The 18542-nt window shown below is 47.7% G+C and overlaps 1 protein-coding gene across 1 annotated transcript in view; it reads right to left on the reverse strand.

Moving 5' to 3' along the window:
- The window catches only part of HIP1R (huntingtin interacting protein 1 related), a 68822-nt gene that overhangs the window by 40153 nt on the left and 10127 nt on the right, over nt 1-18542 (reverse strand). The window lies entirely within an intron of this gene.

Raw genomic sequence — 18542 nt, forward strand, 5'->3', positions numbered from 1 at the left:
GATACAAAGACAGACAGACATATGCAGACACACATAGAGACAGACAAACACACACACAGAGACAGACAGACAAACAGACACACACACACACACGTTAGGCCCCAGGAGATGATGGAAAAACCAGGAGCTCCCAATGAATAAGAAACCCCCTAAAATTCTGAATTCCACACATCCTCCTCTCCCCAAATGGGCTAAACATTTTCCACAAGGATCCTCTTCTTCTTCCCCCTCCCCCCAACCCCAGGAAGGGAGGGAGTCAGCTTTGTTGCTACTGCTTTTCAAACAGATGGCACACCCCAGTGATAACTGGTCTCCACCCCGGGGCAAAGACACCTCCTTCCCCGGCCTCAAAGGGCTCACAGCTGGCGCTCCTTCCTCTTCCTCACCCGCATAACCACTCGGGGAGGATGGGAGGGACCTCCCAGGAAACCAAAGGTCCACTGGCCCCACATGGCTCAGACGGACAGAGACAACCACAAACTGTGCTCGTGCCAAGGAGTTTAAGGCTCCCGATGAGCTCAGGCGGGAAATCCCACAAAGCCCAATCACTGCAAAGAACCAAAGGCTGGAAAGCCAGCGAAGATCTCTCTTTTAGACCTGACTTCACTGATAGAGGGGCCTCCCCCTGTAAAAACTCTCCACTGAGACACATGGACGTTGTCTCATAGAGTCCCTTGTGGGAGGAGGTGACTTTCTGACTCCAAGTGATTCTGCTCTCTCACAACTTCCCTCCCAGCTAAGGTTTGGGCTAAGAAAGTCTTTTTCACCAAAAAGGTCATAGAATTTTGAAGTGGAAGGGAACTCAGAGGGGAGTTAGGGACAGCATGAGGGAGACTGGAGACTCATCTTCCTGAATTCAAATATGGCCTCAGATACTTAGGAATTATGTTATCTTAAGTAAGTCACTTTACCTGTCTACCTCAGTTTCCCCAGAATGCAGAAAGAAGCAAAACACACACACACACACACACACACACACACACACACAAAACCTGCCTTCAAAGAGCTTATATTCTAATAGAGAAGACAACATGCAAACAAATATAGGCAAAATGAGCTATATTCAGGATAAGTAGGAAATAATTAAAAGAGGGAAGGCACTGACATTAAGTGACTATTAAGAGATCTTTCTCAGGTCTCGACTTCCTTTCTGTACAATGAGGGGGTTACATTTGAAAAACCTCTCGTCTTTCCCTCTAAAGCTAAAATCATCCAAGACCATGAGAAGCACAGCTTAGAGATGACAGTTTCAAAAGCCTAGTACTGAAAGGGATCTCAGTAGACAGCTAACATAATGCAACGTTTTTATTTTATTTTATATTTTATATATTTACATTTATTTTATTTTAGGGATGACTATAGTCAGGTGTAGACATAAGGGATGCTTTAGGACCACAGATGCAGAACCGGAAGTGACCTCAGGTCTACCTCTCCCATTTAACAGATGAAGAAACTGAGACCAGAATGATATGACTGACTCCTCCTCATCAATTTGGGAAGTTCAGGAAGGTCCATCGGACCAGACCAAGGCTGAGGGGTAACAAACTGGGTGTGTTCTGGGGCTCCCACAGGAGGATGAGCATCAAACGGATACCTCCCTATGGCTCCCGGGAACCAGAGCCATGGTTCAATGGACTTCCCTCTTCCCAGCTGATTCAGATGGGGCTGCGCCCCTGGTGAAGGGGGAGGAGGGACGGGCCGGAGAATGAGGACTTTTGGTATCTGTTTCTATCAGAGCCCCAAAGGTCAACCTGTGCACATCTAGGAAATCAAGGGGACCCTGAGTGCTAGGCCCTTTTCAAGGGGAAAGGTTGAGGGAGGAGTGCGGTGGAAGGGGGTGGATATGGTGAAATCCATGCCCAGGGCCAGTCAACAAGTTAGACCTTGGTTAGTCAAAAATACAGCTGTCTATTACTCATCTCTACAAGGGTGTAGCTGAGGTCTAGAACACGGAGTGGCCTTTTGGACTTGATCTAATCCAGGCTAGGAGACAATGAGAGGGTGAAGGCCCCGGGGCCCCTAGGGAGCCCCCCAGCCCCCATAACACTTCAGCTGCCACATCTGGTCCAGTTTACTGCCCCAACATCTCTCGGCTCACACGGATCCTCCGGCCAGCCCCTCATCACCTCATCAGGGACCCCACCTCCAGTCTCCTCAGACCCTCCACATGGCTCTTCCTGAGGCTCCCACTACCGATGTTACTCCAGTGAGCCTCCGATGCCCCGGTTCCGTCCAGCTCTACGACCTGATCTTGCCCATTTTCCCAGGTTTTTCCCAGGGGCACTCTGTGCCTCCCGACGAATGGCAATGTGGGAAGAAGCTTCCCATAGGAGGAGTCCAAGAGTCTCCCCCTTTTCAGAACCAACCTACATGGAAGACACAAAAGTATGGAGGGCAGAGGCCAGGGGAAGATTTAGAGATCGTCCTGCAAACTCTCCTCCTCTTACAGAAAGGGAAAAGGTCTCGAGAGGTTACACTATTTGCTTACAGTCGCCCGGATGGTGAGTGGCAGAGCCAGGACTGGCAGGACCTTTGGCCCCCAGACCCAGGATATTCTACTGTTTCTCCGGGCCACATGGCACAGCCTGCCCTGGCCGGGCCCTCCCTACCCCAACCCCCAGTCCCTCTGACCTCCTTTCACACAGGCACCCATTGTGCCCCCGATTCATTTAGATTCTGAGATCTGAGGCTGTAGCTCAACTGTATAAATTACTGGAAGCCTTTGCTCTTCTCTCCCTCCAGGGCACCGCCGGGCACTGAACCTCAGGGGATGCCAGCTTTTCTGATTCATTTCAAAACGTCAGGATGCTTTGGTCTTTTCAGCCCCAAAAGCTGAAGCGAGAGCGCGCATTTAGTCAGAGGACTGAATACCAATGTGAGCTGAAGGGTACCCTGAGCTGCTCTGAGAGACTTCTCCAATCCCTCAAGCCTCCCCTCCCCAAGATAACCCTGGGAACTTTGGAACATGGTTCTCCTTGAAAATAGCTCTTATCTCCCTCATCACATTATCCTGGTTCAGCTGCTGTTCCCTGGAAACACGAATGCATGGAACTTGGTGAGAAGGGGTCCCCCCAGGCTCCCTTACAAGCACTTGGGCTTACAAGACATCAAATGTAGAACAGGTTTTATTCAACACAACATCTAGACACAGATAAGGCTTGTCAGTGTGTATTCATTTATTTCTATTTGGAAAATAGTTCCATACACAGACATGTCTTCTCTGACTGACTGAGGAGGGGAACGAACTAGTTTTATTTCTGCTTTTTATCTCTAGCACCTGCTTTAGTGCCTGACACAAAGGAGTTTGATAAATGTTGATTGATCGACTGACAGATCCAATGAAATTACAGAAATTAATTTAGACTGGATGTCAAGAAAACAACTTTCTAACAATCAGAGCCACCAAAAGTGGATCCTGGATGGGCACTTATTGGGAGCTGCTTATAAAGGGAATTCTTGTGCCCTGTGTGGGCCAGATTAAGTGGTCTCTGAGGTTCCCTCCAGCTCTGAAATTCTGTGATAAAACTGCCCTCCCCTTTCTGATGAGTTTCTCTTTCCTCCGAGACTTGATAGAGTTCTCCCAAGTGGAGGGCCACCTTTCTTGCCTTTCTCTCTCCTGCTTCACAGGCTCATTCCTTTCTTGGCCCTTCATCTGACCTCCTGTTGATGTCCCAGCTGAGATCTGCCCTCTCTATGAAGCCTTCTCTGACCTCCCCCAGTGTGAAAACACCCTCCCTTTTCCAATATAGGTCTGGACCTCTCCGCCTGTTTCAGCTCCCACTCTCTGTCTTGATGGGTGTATTTTTCTCCAATTAGATCAAAACTCCCAGGTCGCACTGGTGTCTTGTACTGCGAAGCTTCCTAAACTACGGGTCATGACTCCAAATACTGAATGTAAGGGTCTTGAAAAATTTGCCAACAGTCAAGATTTCTGAATGTTCTACCTCCTGCACTATCAAATATTCCACCAGGATTTAATTCCTTATGTAAAAATAAACAAGCATATCCACCTCGTTAGTATACAAATTTGCTTTGCTCTTTAATAAACAGTAGAATTATATGTATACCGAAGAACAGTTTTTTAACAAATTAAATTATTATTATTATTTTATGAACCTCAGGTTCAATGGCCCTCACTAAGCTGACTTCCTATGGATGCTCTCCCAGAACTGGATACAATACCCCCAATATGGTCCGATCACCAGGGGAACTGCCGCCTTCCTAACCCTGGACAGCACGACTCTCTGAATGCAGCCCCAGAGCGCATCCGCTTTGCCATCCACAGCCTATTAAAGGTCTTCTTCCTGACCTCCACTGGCAGTCTGTCCTAGAGATCAGCATCCTCCTGGCTAACCAACTCTGCAATAGCTCTTCCTCTCCTCACCAGCATGGTGAGACAACCAAGCACTTCTCAGACCAGGACTCTAGACATAAGAGAACTATTTACTTAATTTTCTCTTAGGTCTAGAGAACTATTTACTTAATGACAGAACTCACAGATTTACAGCGAGAGGAACCTGAGAGGCCATTTAGTCCGGCTTCCTCACTTTATAGGAGAGGAAATAGTAACAGAAGCAGAAGGCATCCAACGTTAAGATTTGGACCCATTTCAAAGAAAAGAAAGCTTTTCTCCTGAGCTACCATGTCAGCGGGCTTTAGTCTAAAGGACTCTATAAGTCAACAAGGCTTGGGTGCAATTGGGTCTCAGTATGCTCTCAGGCCATTTACTTGTGAAAACAAGCATTTATTAAGTGCCTACTGTATACCAAGTTCTGGGGATATAAAGCTTCAAGAAGTTCTGAGTCTAATGGAGTAGCCAAAATGCAACTTGCCTCCTTCAGTTTTACTCTCCCTCATCTTGTAAGAAAAGTTATAAATACCCACACCACCTTCACAGAATAGTAATGAGGATTAATTAAAATAATCAGTGCAAGGTTTTACATAACTGTGAAATGACAAAATGCAGAATGTTATTATGGAAAAGTAGCCTGATGTAGCAGAAGGAGCACTAAGTTTGGACTTGGAAGGTCTGGATTTGAATTTAGCCCTTGCTGGATTGGCCGGGTCCATAATCCTTTCCTCATCCTCAAAAAGGCAGACAGAGTGAGGTAACTTCCTGGGTGTTCCTCACCAAAACCTAGGAGTTCTGTGGCTTATCGATCCTCATCCCAGAAGGTCTCTATGGTATCTTCCAACTCTAAAGTCAAGGATCCTTCGAAGGGATCTGAACTCAGAGAAGTCCCGGGTCCTCGGTAGCCCCCTCCCTGCCGGCTCTTCCCCTAGGACACCCTAAAAGCTGCTTTCTCAGGAATTATCAGAAATCAGCTCATCTCCAGCCAATGACAAGTGACTTGTGTGTCCATTTTCCTTCCCCCATCCCAGGTCAGAGCAGAATTTCCTGTGTTTTTAGAGAAAGTTGGCTGGGTTGGGTGGAGGGGGAGAAAGGGAGGTTTGCTGTGGAGAGGGGGCAGGGCGGGGTGTCCTGGCAAGACCCTTCCCACCTCTCCCTGCCTGCTTCTCCCTTGGCCGTGGCCCCTCGGTGGGGGCCAGAGAACAGGGCCCCGTTGAGTGGAGAGCGTGCCTGTGGGAGAGCGCGTGAACGTCCATGTGTGCTGGAGGAGACAGGCTGCACGCCTTCCCCGCTCCGCCACCCCCTGGCAAACACAGCCCCGTTGTGTGCCGGGCCGGCAGATGTCTCGGGCCGAGGAGGGCGGCTCGCGGGGAATGAGCTTCCCCAGGCACAGGAAACCACACACAAGGAGGCACAGTGCTTGGGCACAGTGGGGGCTTGTTACATTTCACAGGGCCCTGCTATTGCAAGCAGGCTGGGCCGGCCAAACCTTGTCCCAGGAGAAGGCAGGGCAGGGCCACTTCAGGGAAACCGGGAGGGAAAGGCCCCAGGCCCTGCCCTCCCCGCTGCTGAGGCTGGCACTCCCCCTTCCACCAAGGCAATCTGCCTGGCAGCCGGCAATGAGAGGGAGGGAGTGAGAGAGCTCAGGACCGGGGAGTCACTGGGCCAAGTCTGGGACTTGTAACCGGGACACGTGGCCTTATTACAGGATCCTAATCCTGTAATGTGGAGGAAGGGGGAGGTTGGATCCACTAGTCCCCCTAGGCTGGTTCGTGGGAAGTCACTTAATCTCCCCTAGACCACAAATCCGTCATCTATGAGTGAGCCAGACTGACCCATCTCCAAAGTCCGGCACTTCCAAATGGATATCCATGCTCTAAGGTGCACCTGGTTCCTCCCTTCCCCTGATGGTTTTATTGTACATGTTATCCCGGCCTCGGGAAGGTGAACTTCTAAGACTTGCAAGTACATTAGTGAGGGGGGGAGGGTGCGCAAGGTCACCTGCCTCACTTTCCCCTCCAGTGGCCAGACATAGATCAGGAAGGCTGGAGATGGCCATGGATGCAGCGGGAGACCCCGGCCTTTTTAAGCTAAGGTCTTTAATGGGTCTCAGTTGGTCAGAGGCAATACCCATTCAGTGATAAAGGCTAAAAAATCAATCTGATATGGAAAGAAAGACCCTCAGGATTTTGTGGCAAAACAAACAAATGCTATTTACACTCAAAGCAAATGAGAACCAAATGGGACTTGGCCGCTTGTTGGCCCATCTAGGAGAGTCAAAGTGATTTGGGTTTAAGGCAAGATCTTTCATAAAGAAATCCAACCCAGAGATCTTGGGAGGGGTCAGAGATCAGAATATACATTCCCTGGGACAGAGCAGCTGAAGGTATGAGTATGGAACTCTCCAGGGACCGAGAGAAGAAGGAAAAAAGCCTTATTCAGTCACCGGCCTGACTGGGAAAGATCTTATCTTAAAGTGCACAGAGCACAAGCCCTGGAATTAGGAAGACTCTTTTTAAGTGCAAAGTGGACACCTCCTAGCTGTGTGACCCTGAACATGTTACCTCACCCTGTTTGCCCCAGGTTGCTGATCTGTAAAATGAGCTAGAGAAGGAAATGACAAACGACTCCAATGTCTTTAACAAGAAAACCCCAAACGGGGCACCAATGAACAACACAGCTCTCGCCTATATATCCCTTGCTCCGGCCGCAAGCTTGTTGAGAAGCAGAGGACTCCCCCCTTTCTATCTTGGATACCCAGCAGAGGTTCTTAATAAGTGTAAGTTGAACTGAAGGCCAGCAGAGTCCACCATGTTTTAGTTTACTTCCCTATTGCTTTCTCTCCTGCCACCATGCTTGTCTCCTTCAAGTATTTCCCCCAGTCCTCTATTGCTTTCCAGCTATGAACACACAGTCAAATCATTACTGCTACCCTGACTGGAAAGGGCCCGTCAACTTAGTCACCTGGTGAGTCCACCCACCATCCTGATAAGTCTCCAAAACATCACTTCCCTATTAAGTGCGGTCTCTTTGGCTAGAAGGGAGGTCCTAGAGGAAAGGTCTATTATTATATCCTCTTAGCATACAGTAAGTGCTTAATAAGTGCTCTTTCATTCATTCATCCATCTATCCATCTACCCATTCATCTACTCATCTATTGCTTCTCACTGGACCTAGAATGGTTCTGGAGGAGAAAGTAAGGCTGGAGACTTTGTACAGCCCTTCCTCACTTAAATTCAATTTACTTGCATCATCTCCCTGAGCTCATGATCCTCTCTGAGAACAAAGGACAAACAATAACACTAAGAGAAAGTATTCATGTAGAGGTACAAATAGTAGGTGCTTAACTGAATGATTCTCCCCATATTGCAGGCAGGAAAACCAAGGCTAGAAATAAAGGTGACAAAACTGGGGGCACCGGAATGGAGGGTTCTGTGTTTCTGCTGCTGTCCTAGCCCACAGGCAAACTTCCTTCCTCAATACCGCAGACACACCTCCCAGCAAAGAACAAGATGACGGCCTTCAAGACTCCAGCTCTGGGGCGGCTCTAACCACTAGGCCTCTTTGCCCCATTCGGCTGCCAACTGGGACCAAGCGAAAGAGCCGGCTGATGCAGAAGAGTTTCCGAGGCTCTCCCTGGAGACACATGAGCTATGCCCCTTGAGGAATGAGCGCAGTCTGGCAAAGGCCAGTGGTTAAATTCAGACCCAGTGGGGCTTCAGACAGCACAGAGTCCAGCCTTCTTGTTTACAGATGGGTAGACTGAGGCACAGAGAGAGGGAGGAGTAAGATCACTGAATCAGAGCTAGAAGGGACCTTTGCGGTCATCAGATCCAAATCTCATTTTACAAAGGAGGGAACTGAGATGGAGAGGAATGATGGGACTCATGCACTGACAAAGCTAGAAAATGTCTGGAATGAAATTCGAACTGTCGCCTTCCTGCAGGATGGAAACAGTCCTAACCTGTAGGACAAGCACGGGGCATTTGTATGTGAGGAGGGGGTGGGGAACCGACAAGAAAGGAGAGGGCGGAACCGGGGCCAGGCAGCTGGAAGAGGGGCAAGGAAGCCCCTCAAGAAGCACAAACATCCTTCTCCGGCCCACAACAGGAACCCAGGTTCCCAGGAGTCCTGGGGCCTCACAATGCAACACAGGAAGTAAACAGTTGCGGAACAGACTGGGACCCACAGAGGGTAATTGTCCCTGGAGCTCTCTAGAGACCTGGGTCTGGAATCCCCTCGCAGGCTCCCTGTCAACCCGCCGACTCCTCGGTCATAATGGTCTTTAAAGGAGGGATTTAGGGGCCACGGAGAAGGCGTCATCTCTTCTGACCCTCCAGATGTCCCCAAGATGGGAGCCCCCATGAGCCCATTTCACAGATGAGGGAAAGGATGTTCAGTTTTGTCCAAGGTCTAACAGGGAAGCGTCAGAGCTGGGATGTGAACCCCGCCCCAAGGGGTCACAGAGAGAGCTAGAAGATACCCCTGAGGTCATTTAGCGCTTATCTGACAGATCAAGAAACTGAGTCAGTCTGCTATTAATCAGTTTCCCTAAATTATTACATCCTGAATAAAATTATTATAGCCCCACTCCTTTGTTCCTTGCCATTAGGACTGGAGGCCTTGAAATACTATTGAGTCATAAAACTCCAGATGCCTCATCTCAAATGCTTGCAGGGATAATTCCCCCTCTGTTTGAGTATTGCCACCTTGCTCTCTCCTGCCCTCCACCTTCTTATCTTGACCTTTATCTTGTCAGGACTAAGTTATGATCTTCTCCTGGAACTATGGCTTGTCTGCTCATGCAGTGTCCTCCCCTTTATCTGCCTTTGTTTCCCCTAGCTAAAAAAGTCTCCTGAATTGTTGCTTGCTGCTGAATGCTTTGAGACAAGTGTCCCATGCAGCCGGCTGGCCCTGGCTGGCCTAAACTCTCAACAATTAAATTCTTAAAAACCAATTTCTATCTTGCCTCAGTTTCTCCGGCACCACAAGTCCAGGGAAACGATGGCCCAACAGAGAGGACTGGATCAGGCCCTCGGAGCCTGAGTGTGTCTGTCTGTCTGTCCAGGGTTTTAAATAGCAGTAATACTTCATGTAGTCTCTTAATTTGTAAAAGTTCTAGAATCCATCCTTTACACAGTTGCTTATCCTGGTCAGGCTCTGTGTGTGTGTGTGTGTCTGTCTGTCCTTCAAGGTTTTAAATCACAGTGACATTTCATACAATCTCCTAATTCACAAAAATTCTCCAATCTACCCTTTATACAGTCCTTTCTCTAAGCTTCGCAGAGCTGGGTCTCATCCTGTTATGCTCTGCTCAAAAAGACTGTGGTTCCCTACTGCTTCTAGGAGAAAATAATTAAAATGATGATGTTAATAATAATAAATAATTGTTGTTGTTGTGCTGTCTGACTCTCCATGACCCCATTTGGGGTTTTAGATACTGGAGTGTTTTGCCATTTCCTTTTCCAGCTTATTTTACAGATGAGGAAACTGAGGCACACAAGTGAATTGCCCAGGATCACTCAGCTAGTCTAAGGCTAGATTTGAACTCGGGTCCTTCTGACTGCAGAGCTGACACTCCATCTACCGTACCACTTACCTGCCCTAATAATCATGATAATAATTATAATACATTTTAAGTTTTGTGACAGAGTTTAACATATGTTATCTCAGCTGATCCTCAGAGCAACCCTGAAAGGGAAGTGTTAATGTCATATCCCTACTTTACAGAAGAGGAACTGGACCCTGAGAGAAGGTAAATGATTGGAACAGGGTCACACAGTAAGTAATAGAGGCAACATTTGAATTCAGGTCTTCCTGATTCCAATTATAGAGGGGCATTCAAGGCTCTCTACATCCTGGCTATTTCCAGTCTTCGGGCACAAGACTCCCCTCAATGTCCTTTATGTCCAGTCAGAGGGAAGCTTCTTCCTCAGTTACCCCTCCTCACCGCCTCTTTCTCTCAGGCTCAGCCTCGGGGCCACTTCCTCAGCCACAAGGGATCCGTGTCCACTCATCCAGATGGCCCCAGACACCTGGCACATGCCAGTCCGCCATCTTTTTTTCATCCCTGCCCTCCCTCCCTTCACCTGCTTTTCCCTCCATCTTGTCCTGGGAAGTATAACCAAGCCCACATGGACACTGCCGCTAGAAAGGGCGGGTCAGTCCACCTTCCTTGGCTCCATTGGCCACCACCCCTGAACCCCACTTTCTAGCCAACCCTTCCCTTCATGCTGTCTCCCCAACTTAGAACATCATCTCCTTGAGGGCAGGGACTGTCTTGCATTGGTATTTTCATCTCCAGTGTTTAGCACAGTCCCTGACCCCTGCTAGGTGTTTAATAAATGTTTGCTCATTCCTTCCTTCCTTAGATTTCTATTTATTTATTTATTTATTTTTGCAGATGTCTGGCCGGTCTCTCGCCCCCCAAAATCCAGGTTCCAAACCCGTACTCAGGTTCGGGGTGGACTAAATGGCTGCCGAAGTGCCTTTCAGCCTGTGATTCTGGGAAGCGGAGACCGTCCTCTGCTCACGGGAGTTTGAAACCCTTGTGACACACTTGCCAATGCTTCTAGGAACAAGCCCATCTTTGTTTTATTCCAAATAAATAAATAAAAAAACCCAGCTATCCAGATGCCAGCAGAAGCCCTGGTGCCCAGGGCACTGGGATGCAGGTGGTAACTCGGCACCTGCCCGGTCTACCCAGGACAGCCCCCGTCCTCCCCCACCCGCTGACTGGCTCCAGGGAGGCTCGCAGGTGCCAACAGAACCGGTTCCTGGAATGAGACCGACTGTGTAAGCTGAACCAGAGAGCATCTGAAAGGGACGCTGCGGCCACAGAAGGAAAAAGCTCAGGTGGCCATCCTCCCTGCCCCAGAGACACGCCGTATCCCGGACACAGGACCAAGCGGTGCCGGCATTCTCCAAGCAGCTTCTTCAGACTTGAACTAATTGATAAACATTTATTAAGCACCTACTCTGCACCAGGTGTTGTGCTAAGTGCTGGGGAGAGGCAAGAGAGGCAAAAGGCAGTTCCTACTCCTGCAAATAAATACGTACAAAACAAGCTACATGACATAGCATAAGATCTGAGGGTTTACAGCCCAGAACACCTTAGAATCAGGAATCTTCAGGTTCAAATCCTGCCACTGAAAGCTACAGGACCTTAGTTTTTTCCACAGTAAAGTAGGGACAGTAACACCTGCAGAGTTGTCGGGAGCCTCAAGTAAAATAATATATACAATCCTTTAGAAAATTTTAATTTATTTAATTAGTTTATCAAATTATTTTTAATTATTAATATTAATATATAGCACTACTATTTCATTATTAGGTAATATATATTGATATATAACATTAATGTTATATTATTATATTATCTATACATTTATATATATATACAATTACTATTAATATATATTAATATCACATTATTATATTTCTCTATGATTTATATATTATCTATATATAATTATATAGATAATATGTTATACATATATTATTATTATATCATATTTCAGAGAGGTGAAAACTGAGATGAAGTTTCTTGCTCAAAGTCAGGCAGTAGCAGCATGAGAGGATTGTGGGTCCAATTTGTGCCCGACACAGGAAGGAGTTCAAAACCTCATACGCTTTCTGTGTGACCCTGGCTAAGACACAACCGGTCTGGTTCAACTTCCTCATTTGTAAACTAGGGATAATTACAGCAGCGACCTTCCAAGGCTATCGTGAGGATAATCTGTTAAAAGTGCTATATAAATACTAGCTATTATTGTTATTGTTATGGGTCCTGAGACCAAATTTAGTGCTCTAGCCCTCCATTCCAACTCTGAGAGGGAGTCGATCCTGAGTTTCTCAGTGTGACTGGGGAAATCTCTCAGGGCCTCAGTTTCCCCATCTGTATGAGCTGCCCTCATGTCCAGAATGCCCTCTGCCCTCACCCCTGGTGGTGGGAATCCTTATCACAATCTGAGGTCTGGTACCTTCCATGTGGGACCCTTTCTAACTCCCCTGGCCCGCTACTGCATGAGTGATTGTAAGCTCCATGAGGGCAGGCCCTCCCCATCAGTATGGCAGAGCTCCAGGCAATGGGCACAGGGTCAACGAATCATTCTTGCCTCCTCAGAAGGGGAGTGCCCCCCGATGCTGGGCAGGCCGTGCCCCAGTGCCCTCCCCTAACCGGTCCCCTGGTCTGGCAGGTCTGGCGACAAGCGGGCCCTGGCTGGAGCAGGGGGTAAATGCAGGTCGTCAACCCCTGAGTCAGGAACAGGAGCTGCCAGCCAGGCAATGGAAGCAGAGGGAGGGCGGGGGAAGGAAAGTCATCTGGGATGGGACCAGAACTGGGTGGCAATTTGAGCCTAAGGGACACTGGATGCCACCATGCCCTTTCCCAACACCAGGATGTGGAATCGTGAGACCTGAGCTCCAAGCTGGTCTCTGTCACGCTGAGTGACTGTGAAACCCTGTGGCTGTTTCCTCATCTGTAAAATGGGAGGGCTGGACTCCCTGGCCTCTAAGGCTCCTTACAGTTCTAAATCTGTGCTAGAGACCCTCTTTGTGACCTGATCTTTCTTTGAACACAAAGTTCTCCGATCAAATCTGTGGATTTCAGGGCTTTTTTTTTTTTTTTTACTCTTAATTTTCAATATCATGAAATTCAAGGATTTATAACAGTTGTTCAGGACTAAGTCATCAACAGTAGACATCATAGAAAGGCGGTCCTTAGGAAGCTCCGACTTAGTGATCAGTCAAAAGCATGTTACAGAAGGAACCACAGAAATTGTGTTCCAAGTTGTGGCAGGCTGCAAAAATTTAGCACTTACTGAATACCCAGACTCTATAGTGGCCAGAATAGCAGCAAGTACTCCTCTAGAGTTTTGGGCTTTACAGGCAGGGGGCAGGGCACCGAGTTCAAATCCAGCAGGACAACCTTGAGCAAGTCACCTTTCAAAATGTTTCCTCATTTGTAAAGTGTGGATCATTCGAGCACCAATTTCCCAATGAGGAATAAATGCCATAACATGATTCTCCTGTTATTTAATTTTACTACTAAGCATAACAATTAAGGCTTGGAGTTTTATGTGAAGAGAGCTATATAAATATTGCTATTACTAACAACGAAACAAGAATGGCAGGATAGTGACTCGTTCTCAAATCATTTCTAACTGAAATAACTAAAATATAAAGTGTTATTGAGTCATTTCAAGTCACGTATGACTCCTCATGAGCCCATTTGGAGTTTTCTTGACAAAAGATGCTGGAGTGGTTGGGCTGTTTCCTTCTCCAGCTCATTTTACAGATGAGGAAACCGAGGCACACAGTGACGTGAATGTCAAGATCACGGGGTGTCTGAGACCACATCTGAATTTAGGTTTTCCCGACTCCAGGCCCAGCAGTCTATCAACTGTATCACCCAGCTGTCCTCTTAGTAAATTAATTAATGTTTTACTTAAGAAATTAATAAATAAATAATAAATAGCATTATGTAATAAATATTTTAACAAATTATTTAATCAATCAATAAATGGTAAATAATAAATAGCATTATGTAATAAGTATTTTAATAAATTATTTAATAAATAAATAGTAAATAATAAATGCTGCTGAATGGCTGGAGGACACCTGAGGCCTACAAAGGACATTATCTCAGAAACTGCCTCCTATGGAGACTCACAACCACCCTGTGATGTAGGTGCTGCAGACAACAGCTCCATTTGACAAGAGGAGGAAACTGAGGCCAAAACACCAAATGATTTGCCTATGTACCTATCAAGTGTTGGAGCTGGGATTTGAACTCAGACTTTCCTGACTCTAAGACTTCCACCTTATCTGGTCTTACCAAGAGGCAGGGGTGTGAGGGAGCCTCAAATGGAACAGAAGTCCGTGTGACAAAAAACCTTTTCTTTACTGGGCTTTATTGGAATGTTACCCCGCCCTGAAGGTAACAGGGCCCTCCTCCTCCTCTTGGGGGGTCCAGGCCCCACTTTGCTCCCATCTCACTATGCCCTGTTAACTCAGATCTTGTCTAAGCCTCAGAAACAGAACCCTATTTCCTGCCATTGGGGAGGCTGGGGATTTAGAGAAATCCCCCAAAATGCATATAGAGCTGGAGATCAGAGTGGCCCCCAACAAAGCCTGATTTATAACTTTATTTTTGTCATGTGGCAAAATGCAATGTCTATGAGTAACCACTGATTTTCATTCAGGCAGGGCTGGGACCCCATGGCCTGGAGGTTCAATCTATCCTGCCATATTTTGGACTAGTTAATTGCAGGCAGTTTCTTCCACTAGAATGGAAGCTCTCTGAGGCAGGGCTTGTCCTTTGCCTTGTTTGGGGAGGGAAATGGGACAACTGAAGTTAAGTGACTTGCCCAGAGTCACACAGCTAGTGCCTGAGGCTGGTTTTGAACTCAGGTCCTCTTGACTCCGGGGTCAGTGCTCTATCCACTGTGCTATCCAGCTGCCACCTTTGCCTTTCTTTGTATCCCAGATACCACAAGTGCTTAATAAATGACTTAACTGAATGACTCTCAACTGAAATTCTGTATACTTGTATCCATTTATTGAATACCTACTATGTGCCAGAAACTAGCAATGCAAAGGCCAAAGTAAATGATCCCTGGTCTTGAGAAGCTTCCGGGACTCCTTCCCAGACCCAGTAGAGTGGAAGCTTCTGGAGGACAGGTTCTGGTTTTTGTGGACGAGTGACCTCATTCAAAACTTCCAAAACATTTTTGTGGAGGCCAAAATCCTGGTCTCTGGAGCCCTTGAGCAGCCGTGGAGCCTGGGGACCCTTCTCAGAATGCTAATTTTTAAATGCATCAAGTAAAAAATAAACAATGTGAGAGGGTGCCAATGGAGCGGTCCTACCGAACATTTTGCTGATGGGGACCAGAGAGGCGAAGGATGTTCCCAGCATCCCGCGGCCTCTTTGGGCTTCCAGACAAGGGAGGCAGAATTCCCGCAGCTGGCCAACCTGCCAGGATTCCAGGGGTGTGATGAATCAGAGACAAACAGCCTCATTCCTGAACCTGGGTGACATCACCGGCCCTGCCCGGCCAGCCCACAGCGTGAGTCATGGCCGGGGAAGCCAGATCCTGGGAGGGCGAGGACCCGGCTCCCCTTCCCCTCATCCCCCCCAAGGCCGAGGCGGCCCAACAGACAGAGCGCCGGGCCGAGTCAGGGGTTCAAATTCAGTCTCTGGCGCTTTAGCTGGGTGACTCAACTATAAAATGGGAATAATAAGAGTATCTGCCCAGCAGTGCTATGAGGATCCAATGAGGTAATATTTGTAAATCACTCTGTAAACCTTAAAGCGCTATAAAAATATTAGCTGTTATTATTATTAGCATTATTGCATCCTTCTTGGAAAGGTTCTGGGGATCTCGAGAGCATCCAAAATCTCAATAAAAATTCAGCACCTTTGCATGAAAGGAGCAACTCAGGGCTGATTGGCTTTGGTCTTGCTTTTGCCCCTTTTCGTATCCCCAGCTCTATGTCTCATACTCTATGTCTCGTACACAGTAGGTGTTTAATAAATGTTTGTTGACGTGATCTGATTGGGTGGATTTCCCATAAATAATCAGACTTAAAAGGACCTCAGAGGTCCAACCCACAGCTGACCAAGAATCCTCTCTCTAACACTCCAACTAGTGATCATCCAACCTCTCTACCTGAAGACTCCCCAGAGAAGAGAGACCCATCCCCCTGCCCCTCAAGACAATCCATCCCACTTCTGAATAGCTCTCATTCACCAAGGCAAAAACTACCTCTCTACAACTCCCCTCCCCCAATCCCAGAACGACGTTGGGTACACAGTTGATGCTTAATGCATGCTTGCTGACTCGCCACTGTTCCTAGCTGGGTCCCTTTGGCCAAGTGGATGAAGGCTAATCCTTCTCCCCCATATGCCCCAGAGCTGTCTGAAAGAGCCCAGACTCTGAGGCTGACCAGGTGGGAGTCTCTGTCCTGCAGGGGCCCAGGCAGACCCGATCCTCTCTCCTGGAGCTCGGCTCCTTGCAGAAGAACAGTCAGCAGCGGCTCTGGGGTGGAGGCCTCGGGCCAGGCAGTACGGCCGGACCTGGAGCGATGATTCCCAAGGAGCCACCAGGCATTTCTGCCCAGGAAGTCACATCCTGTCTTCCCCCACACCCAAGGGGCTCTGGCTCTCCCTGCCGGGTAGTTATCTCCTAGGGGAAGTGCGCCACTCCCAGCCCAGGCGGATCCCACCTGGGGAGCTCTCCTCTGGGGGAGGTTCCACCCGGGCCTGTCAGCATGATGAGGGCCAGGCAGCCCGGGCAGGTCTCTCTGCCTCCAGGAAGGGCAGAGCTGGCTCCCAGGGCCGAGAGAGCAGCCGAAATCTTTCCTTGGACACGCTTGGGGCTGGCACCAGGGCAGGGGGGAAGCTCATCCCTTCTTCCTGCTCTGAGGTCCGCTCTGATCTCCAAGTGCTTGGTAGGGCCTGGGGAAGCTGGGCCATCTGTTATCAGCCCTGGTTCTCCAAGATGTCCGGCTAGGGTCTGGGGCATCTTGGCTACCCATTGCCCATGATTAGGGGAATCACAGAAGTGATGGTAAAGATTCAGCAGAAGGGGAAATTGAGGCCCAGAGATTTCCCCAAGATATCTGAACCAGGTCCTGATTTCAAAACCAGAATTCTTTCCTCTGAACTCCTCTAATGATGGCTGCTCTTTTCCTCCTCAATTTACCTTTTACTATATTTAATCTTGTATCCCCACCTCTAAAGTGGAAAATAAGCTCCTTGAGGGGAGGGGATGCTCTGCATGCTGAGGGCCCTTTCACTCCCCACTAAGAGTTCTGAACCTGGGGCCTGTGAGGGATTTCAGGGGGTCTGAAAATTAGAACTGGAAAAACCCAACACCTTAATCTTTATGAAATGCTAACTGAACTGTAGCATTTCCGTCAGTTACTAAGATTGTGAAAGGGACCCACAGATTGTATTGGACAGATTAGGATCCTGTGGAATAGGTACTTAACCAATGTTTGGGGAGGCTCCCTCCCATGGTAATTATAATAATAATAGCTAACGTATATATGTTAGGGGCACCATAGTACACAGAGTACTGGGCCTGGATTCAGATAGACTCGTCTTCTTAAGGTCAAATCCAGCCTCAAATACTTACTAGCTGTGTGACCCTGGGCTAGTCACTTCACCCTGTGTGCCTCAATTTATTCATCTGTAAAGTAAGGTGGAGAAAGAGATGGAAAACCACTCTAGTATAATTGCCAAGACATTCCCAAATGGGGTCATGAAGAGTAGGACACGACTAAAAAAAAGCCTGAATAATATAGAGGTTCTAATGTAATGTAATTATGTGCTAAGTCCTTTATAATTAATATCTCATTTGATTCTCACAGCAACTATGGGAGGTAGTTATTATTATTTCCATTTTACAGCTGAGGAAACTGAGGCTAAATGATCTGTCCAGGTTGTATGAGTGTCTGGGGCAGAATCGGAATTCGGGTCTTCCCGATTCTAGGCCACGGCGTCCTCTGGATGCCCATAATATGCTCAATGGAGCTCAGTATAACAGAGGATTTTGCTTAACTTTAAAAAAAATAAATATGAGAGGGGAGGAGGGAGGAGGGAGATTGGCAAATAACTACAGTTCACGTGGACCAAGCTGCTCCTCTTCGGGGCTGGCTGGCTGCCTTCCTTCCCCTCTCCCATTGTTTCCTAAGCCCTTCAGCTAGAACACCCATAAATGTTAGTTAATCTTTGACCAGATTTCTGCTCCAGTGACCGTCAGAGTGAAAGTGTCATTGGCAGGGCATGTTAGCCCAGTGAACCACTAGGGCCTGTCCCCGCCATGTCAGGGGAAGGAGATAACAATAACCATAATCACTTGTAGATGCATGATTAGTGTTTGTGGTTATAAAGTGATTCGCAACCCGGGGAAGCGAGCAGGGACGGAAGGACTCTCATTGTACAGATGAGAAAACTAAGGCAGGCAGCAAGAGAGACAGAGAGAGACAGAGACAGAGGCAGGCAGAAAGAGAGAGAAAGAGGAAAAAGAGAGAGAAGAAAAAGAGAAGAAAGAAGAGAAACCTGAAAAAAAAGAGATGAGAGAAGGAAAGGAAAAAGAGAAAAGAGGAAAGAAGAGCAGAGAGGAAAGAAAAAAGGAAGAGAAAGAAAAGAAAGGAGAAGAAAAAAGAAGGAAGAGAGGAGAGA

This window comes from Sarcophilus harrisii, chromosome 1 (genome assembly GCF_902635505.1).
Source record: "Sarcophilus harrisii chromosome 1, mSarHar1.11, whole genome shotgun sequence".
Lineage (NCBI taxonomy): Eukaryota > Metazoa > Chordata > Mammalia > Dasyuromorphia > Dasyuridae > Sarcophilus > Sarcophilus harrisii.